The sequence below is a fragment of the Pogona vitticeps genome, chromosome 4 (genome assembly GCF_051106095.1).
Source record: "Pogona vitticeps strain Pit_001003342236 chromosome 4, PviZW2.1, whole genome shotgun sequence".
NCBI lineage: Eukaryota > Metazoa > Chordata > Lepidosauria > Squamata > Agamidae > Pogona > Pogona vitticeps.
This window is the reverse complement of record NC_135786.1, coordinates 46,998,924-47,006,866: the sequence shown is the minus strand read 5'-3', so window position 1 is coordinate 47,006,866 and position 7,943 is coordinate 46,998,924.

Genomic DNA, 7,943 nt, shown 5'->3' with positions numbered 1-7,943 from the left:
TCTTTGCCTGCTTGCGGAAGGACAACAAAGATGGGGCCAGCTGGAGAGAAAGGCCTCTTCTAATGATCTTAACACCCGACCAGGCTCATGAAGCAAGATGCAGTCCTTGAGACAGCTGAACCCAAGTTGTTTAGGGCTTTATAGGTTAGGACATTGAGGAAAAGGATTCGGCATTTCTTTCCTTTCCAACTGATTTTGGAGCCGCCCCTCACCCATTGGTCTTTACTCCTCCTGACTCTCCAGTCATTATGAGAATTAAAATGTTGATGATGATAATGACGATGATAGTACTAATTATTGATGATAGTAGTAATTATTGTCTGCTTTGAAAATGACAAGGCATTGTAGCAATAATGTAGTATTGGAGAAGTACTGTATTAAACAAATATAATGAGTTTTAGAGAAGATGATACTGTATGCCATATTAAATTCTAAAGTGCCTTTTTGATGTACTGTATCTGCATCCCCTTTATCATCATCATCGTCATCTTAGAATTGCAGAGCTGGAAGGGACCCTATGGATCATTGAGTCCAGCACCTGTCACGTAGGCTCTAGGTAGGTAGGTGTTTGATTTATATACTGCCCATTTAGCCTGCAGCTGCTCTGGGCAGTTCACAATGCAAAAAAAAATCATATAGTACAATTCAATTATAAAATAATCCCAACCTCTAGCATCATAGCCAGATACCTAAACCACTGAGCTATCCAGCAGTTTGTGCTCTTTAGGAAAGAAATGTGCTGCTTTCTTTTGTTTCTCTCTTCACTTAAGAGATCATGACACTGCAGTCTCAGTCTCATTTCATTTGTTGATTTTCCTCTTTGCTTTGTGAAATGAAAGTCTGTGTAAAGAGCAGAACTATAAAGAAATACAGTTGCTTAGAATAAAATACCCTTTCAGGAAAGAAAAAAGCAATGTATGCTATGTCACTATTTCCTACTAACAAATTTTCTGATCACAGGAAATACCCAGTGATCTGAATGCCTTCTACAACTGTGGTGAAATATGCACAGTGGAAAGTTCATGGTTAAGATATATCAGGAATGCTAGTAAAGCACCTGCTCAAAAGGAAAAGTTGTGCTTGATGTCATGCTCCATCTGTAGTTAGAACTACACAATAACAATAATACAGATCAGGGGGAACTGGATGCAATACACCCATTTTCAAGAACCTCTCAACCCCCTCCCCCCCCCAAAGATCTGCAAAGAAAGCCACATAGATCTGCCAAGGAATCCTAGCATCTTGCATTGGATTCTCAGGAACATGCACAGTTCCTGTCTGACAGTCTATGAGTGGAAAGGCATGCTTTCCTGCCAATCAAATCAGGAAAAGAAACAAAGCCCCCAGCATGGCTGTTGCTCCCCTTCACATGGCAATACTCTTTTGAGTAGAAGGAAGATGATGGTGGGTGGGGTGTTAAAGATGGCAGCAGGCACTCCATATTCCAGAAGAAACTGGATAGGAGGTAGAGCTGATGTTGCTCCTGGAAGCTCTTTGTATGATATCTGGTTCCAAGGGAGTCCTTAGGGCCCAGGCACTGTGGGAAGTATGGTCTGTCATAGCACAAGTGAGAAGCTGTGGCAGCCATACTTTATTCAAAAAGCTGGCCAACAAGTGGCCATGCAATAGAAGTGGTGGAGAGAAGTCAGGTTTCTGGGGTTCTATCAGCTGTTGGCTAAGATAGACGTTGGCTCTAGGGATGGTGATCGGTGGACAGTGGTAGTGTTTGTGCTGCAGCCAGCCTTCTGTCATCTGCAGTAATTTATTATCTTAAATGTAATTCTGACTTATTAACATTGTTCATGACTTGCTATTCATCATTTAAAGAGTTTCACATGAGTACGTAATGTAACACTAGCATTCTATTTTCTTCATAGCTTTTTAAATCATTGGCTGAAATCCAGTAGTAAGTTGCAAATAGAGTACATGCATTGAAGCAATAGAACTTACATACATGTTGGTCACCAAGTTCCCGCTGATTAAATGGGCTTACTGCAGTTGTGACTGACTACTGGATTTCAGTCATTGTCCTAAAAATACAAACAAAAATACTTCTGGATCCCCAATGACTGAAGTCTTGGTATACGACCCTCCCCCCACTCCACAATTTTATTTATTTATTTATTTATTTATTTAATTTATATGCCGCCCACTCTACCCAAAGGTCTCTGGGTAGTGTTTTAGAAATATCAGTGTTTTAGAAATAATGAGTAAAGTTTTCTCTGTAAAGGAAACAACAGGCTTGACTTTGAAGGAGCTGAACAGGCCTGTTGAAAATAGGACATATAGTTACCATAAGTTGGAGACAACCTCACTACACATAGCAACAACATGGAGACTCAGAACCTGAGGAAGAGGAAAGTTTAAATTAAGTTAAATTTAAGATTCAATTCTGTGGCTGAAACATCCTCAGCCTTTTTAAGTGTGGAGCTGCACAACAGGACTCTGACCAATATGTATATTTTAATAATCCAACTGATTATTATATATTATTATATATATATAAAAAATAATAATGTGCGTACAATAAACATGTGTATTTTGAAGGCTGCACTCCAAGAGATAGCTCCATGTTCCACTGAGGTCAGTGTAATTTACTTCAAGGTAAAATCTGAACAGTGAGTCCTGCTGATTTTAATTGAAAGGACGTAGTTACATGACACTTTGTAATTAGTTTTTAATTCAGTAGGCTCATGCCACTGTGTCAATGACACACAGAATGCCAGAAACTGCCTACACAATCAGTAGATGTATGATTTTAGAACATGTGGGTGACACATAGTACATTTGGATCTCCAGGAACAACCCAGAAGACTGTGTCAGCATTCATATTTAAAGATGGGGTTTTCCCCATTTGATTTATGATAACTAAAATTTCGGTGGAATTCAACATTTCTTATTGGACTTATCTCTCTTCTGTTTCCTGGTGAAGAATTCTATAAAGGCCACAAAACCATCTAAAAGTATTAGTCACCTAGACTGTTCTTCAAAAGGGAATGGATAAATCAATGTATATTCAAATATGAATGGGTTGTTCTGATTTCCCATAGAGTGTTTAGTTTTTAAAAATGGAATAAGTGGCTCCATGACAGAGTTCCCCTCTGCAAATTTCCCTGGAGTAGAAGCTTACCAGATGGTCCCAGACAAACCTCTTAGTCTCACCACTCATTTCCTATTTGACAAACAGAAGTGACCTGTATTACTGGGCCTAGAATTTGGTTGAGCTAGCTGGGGATTTTAGAAATTGTAGGCCCTCCCCCCCCCAAAAAAAAAAAGAAAAGGGAAAAAAGGGAAGAAAAAAGAAAAAAGAAAAAAGAAAAAAGAAAAAAGAAAAAAATAGTGACTTTTCTGATTATGGGTAACCCTTAAGAGTCCATAATCAGAAAAGTCAATATTTTTTTCTTTTTTCTTTTTTCTTTTTTTCTTAATTTTTAATTTTGAAAATACAGCAAGTCCTTATTTGGAAATAAGCCCTATTCTAAAGTATATATATAGTCAAATCAAGTTCTAAAGTATATATAAGTATATATAAGTATATACATATATATATACACACACACATATATATATATATATATATATATATACACATACATACACACACACTCCAGAAGAAGTATATATAAAGTGTGTGTGTGTGTGTGTGTATATATATTTATATATAAGTATATATATATACTTATATATATATATAAGTATATATAAGTTCTATTTATTTAGTTTATTTAAAACATTTCTAGCCCACCCTATATCACAGGATCTCCGTGTGAATTACAGAGCTATACAAAATGATCTTCAAACAGAAAATGATTAGAGCAATTCCAAATCAAGCAATTTAAAACACAAAATCCAAACATTAAAACCATTGCATCAAACCCTGCACAGGCCATGATCCTCAATACCCCAAAGACTCAAATAAATATGTTTTGACTTTGTGCCAAAACTATGCCAATGTCTGTGACAAATTAACCTCCACGGGAAAGCATTCCACAGTTCAAATCCTCATTGATCCTCCCAGGAGAAGGGCCAACTGAGGTCATTACGAGTATGTGTGGCTGATGGAGTTGCTTCTGCTGCTACCTGTGAAGCCTTGGGCAAGCTGCAAATCCCCAGAGTACCTCCCAAAGAAGGTAAACCACTTCTGAGTACTTTATACCTAAAGAGGGTTGTGATAAGCCACAACTGAGTTGATGGCATATAAATATTCCTAATTAGAAAATAGGAAGTGTGTAGCACAAGGAAACTGCTATCCTTCAAATTACTTGTAAATTTGAATAAGACTTGGTCCTGGCACCATGGACCATACATTTAAGTTGCCTTACACCATCTCAGGCATATGTCCATCCAGCAAAGCATTGTCTCTGGTGACTGGTACTGAGTTATCAGGGTTTCATACCAGAATCCTTTTCCACCCCCACCAGGAGATGCCAAGACTGAACCTGGAACATTTTGCATGTGAAACACATGTTGTAACATTGAGCTATGCCCTTCTCTTACAATTCTGGCTTATGGAATAGTGTTTCAGCAGCCTCACAACAGCCTTCAAAGCATTCCCATGCCAAGTAAATCAGAATTTGCTCAATTTCTTCCTGACGCGAAGCAGCATTTTTCCTGGCGTGAAGTGTTTGCGGGGGTGGGGGGGAAGCTGGAAATTCTTTCCACCTCCTGTTTCTTCCCACATTCCATGAATATTTTCTTGTCGTGCTGATCTATACGCGCTTGCTTAGAGCCAGTGCAAGAACTGACCTCTTCACTCTACCCTATTACTTCCCCAACTCATTCAGCACTTGATCTCTCCTCCATTTTCTGGCTCTTCCAAAATTGCACCAGCAGCCTCACAAAAAGATTTAAAATATTGATGCAGATTTTGTAATGATTCTTGTGAGCATGATATTGTAGGCATAAAAAACAAGGGAGGAGAGAAATTAAGAAAAGTAAGGTGTAAAACTTTAAAAAGTTTTGTTTATAGATTTCACACATAAGACAGGGTTTGTGGGTGTGCAGAATTAAATAATAAATGGGCAAAATCCAGTTGTGTAACTTTTTACCGGACACTTTGTATCAGTGCAATATGGATCAGGCACTGGGAACATTTAACTTGGAGGGTGATCAGATGGGCATTTGTCCCGCTATTTGGTCCACTGCAGGGAAGGTGTCTTCGGCTCTTTCTTCTGGAGTGAACCAAACCATCCATCCCCAGAGCTTCCTTTCCTGCACCTTTCTGAACCCCTTTCAATAACTTCAACTTTTTTTTGATGCATGAAGGATTGCTCTGGTTTAGTCCATTTCCAGGATGTATAAAATGGGCTTTTCCACAAATGTTCTTTTGGCGATAGGGCATGTCGGTGCCAAAGCAGCACTCAAACAAAGAATCTGGGACATAGAACTTCAAGAGCATATGAGCCAGTTGGGCAAATACAGTGTCGTCACTAATAATGCCTTTACAATATCTTCATATCTAAAGGGCACAATGTCAACAAAGACAAGAAGAGCCTTTACATTAGCAAGACTTAATGTTTTACCCTCTAAACTCATGGAAGGAAGATTTAAACATATACCTATTTCAGACTGCCTATGTCCATGTAATGATGGCCAACTGGAAACTGTAGGTCATGTCTTACTGTACTGTCTTTTTATAGAGATCAACGCATTAACCTCTTGAGCCCAATCATTCGCAGATATCCAGGGAGACCTGATGAATTCTACATCAGGCTACTTCTTTCCGATCAAGACGCCCCTATTACATGCTCTGCAGCAAAATTTTGTGCAGCAGCAATGGCACAGCGCTCCCTTATAGTTTCCTGAGTTCACAGGTCGACTGGTTCTAACACGAGGGTGGTTTACTGTCAAGCATAGAGAAATGTTGTGGCCCCAATCGAAGGGAGGAAATATTTACATTTTAACCATAAAATATGTTTTATTAACTGGCTGTACATCTTTTTAATTGCATTTTGTGTATTTTAAGCACATAATATGTTTTATGAACTAATTTTATATTTTTAAACTGCATATTGTATATTTTAGCCACATGTTTTATGAATTGGATGTACATTTTTAAACTGTATTTTGTATACGTAAACCATAATTATGTTTTATGAGCTGGTCACCTGACCGTAATAAATAAATTCAATTCAGTTCAATTGAAGCCAGGGCTTTGACAGGATCTCCTGCCCAGACAACAGGAAACTCCCCAAGAGCTGTCAGAAAATCAGTCAGATCCATCAGTCTCCTGGGGTGGACCATCCTAACTGGTCCTCCAACCCTGCAGAGGTTCATTCCAGTAAGTCTAAACCTCACCAGGTAGTGATCTGTCCATGATGATGGAACTACAGTGAGTTCCTTCACACCCAGATCACCATCCTGCCCAGCACAGAATAATATGTCCAGAGTGTGCCCTGCAATATGTGTGGCCAAACACCACTTGGGAAACACTCATGATTGTCATGGACGTCATGAAGCCCTGAACTGCTCCTAATAAGTTGGTCCAGCACGGACACTGAAGTCCCCCGGTATTACAAGCGTAGAGGAGTCCAGCATCGCTTCTGTTACTCATTCTGCCAGCTCAGGAAGGAAGACTGTTGAGCAGTGGAGTGGTCAGAACACCAACAAAATCCCTATTCTGTCCTAGGCACCCACTTTGAGGTATACACACTCAAACCCAACAGCTGTGGGACAGGATACCTGGTGAGGAGGACAGAATCACAATAGACTATGGCGACCCCTCCTCTCTGCCCCGAAAGTCTGGCCTGCTGCTGCACAGAGAATCCAGGTGGACAGAGCTGAGAAAGATTAACTCCCCCAGCTTCCTCCAACCAGCTCTCTGTAATACAGGCCAGGTCGGCGTGTTCATTCAGGATCAAGTCCTGGATGAGTAATGTTTTCTCTTTCACTGACCTGGCTTTCAGTAGCAGGACATTTAACCAAAGGGGGATTCACCTTGATAACACTCAAAATTCACAAATGTAAAAGTTTTGTGTAATCTTGGGGACTACACTGCCTTTTCCTTGTTCTCACTCAAAATTCACATGCAGTGTATTTACTGGAAAGATAGATTTCAGTTTTGGTGGTGTGTACAAATGCAGCAGACAGATGAATGAACAAGCAGTTTCTTTGTGGTTAGTACAATGAGGGGTCTGCCTGTTGAGCATCTTTTGAATCATGATCATACTCTAAGGCTGACATGTGCAGCTTTGGGCTTTACTGGTAGGAAAGCACAAATCTTGAGGAGCCACAGAGATGAGTAACAGGGCCCTAGATATTTCTGTGGTTAACCCCGGGCCAACTAATTTCAGTAACTGGTTTCTGCTGCCACATTTGCTCTCTCGTTTACTAAAATACTACTACCAAGTTTTGCAAGGTCACACTAAAGAGAACCCAATAAGTTCACAGTTATATAATGTCCCACTATTCCAGGTTCAATACCGCTGCTGTATGAATATGGCCCCGTAATTTCAGTGTTCTTGTTGTTTAGTCGTTTAGTCATGTCCGACTCTTCGTGACCCCATGGACCAGAGCACGCCAGGTCCTCCTATCTTCCACTGCCTCCCAGAGTTCTGTCAATTTCATGTTGGTTGCTTCGCAGACACTGTCCAGCCACCTCATCCTCTGTCGCCCCCTTCTCCTCTTGCCATCACACTTTCCTAACATCAATGTCTTTTCCAATGAGTCTTCTCCTCTCATCAGATGGCCAAGTACTGGAGCCTCAGCTTCGGGATCTGTCATTCCAGTGAGCACTCAGGGTTGATTTCCTTTAGAATGGATAGGTTTGTTCTCCTTGCAGTCCAGGGGGCTCTCAAGAGCCTCCTCCAGCACCACAATTCAAAGGCATCAATTCTTTGGCGGTCTGCTTTCTTTATGGTCCAGCTCTCACATCCATACATCACGACAGGAAAAACCATAGCTTTAACTATTCGGACTTTTGTTGGCAAGGTGATGTCTCTGCT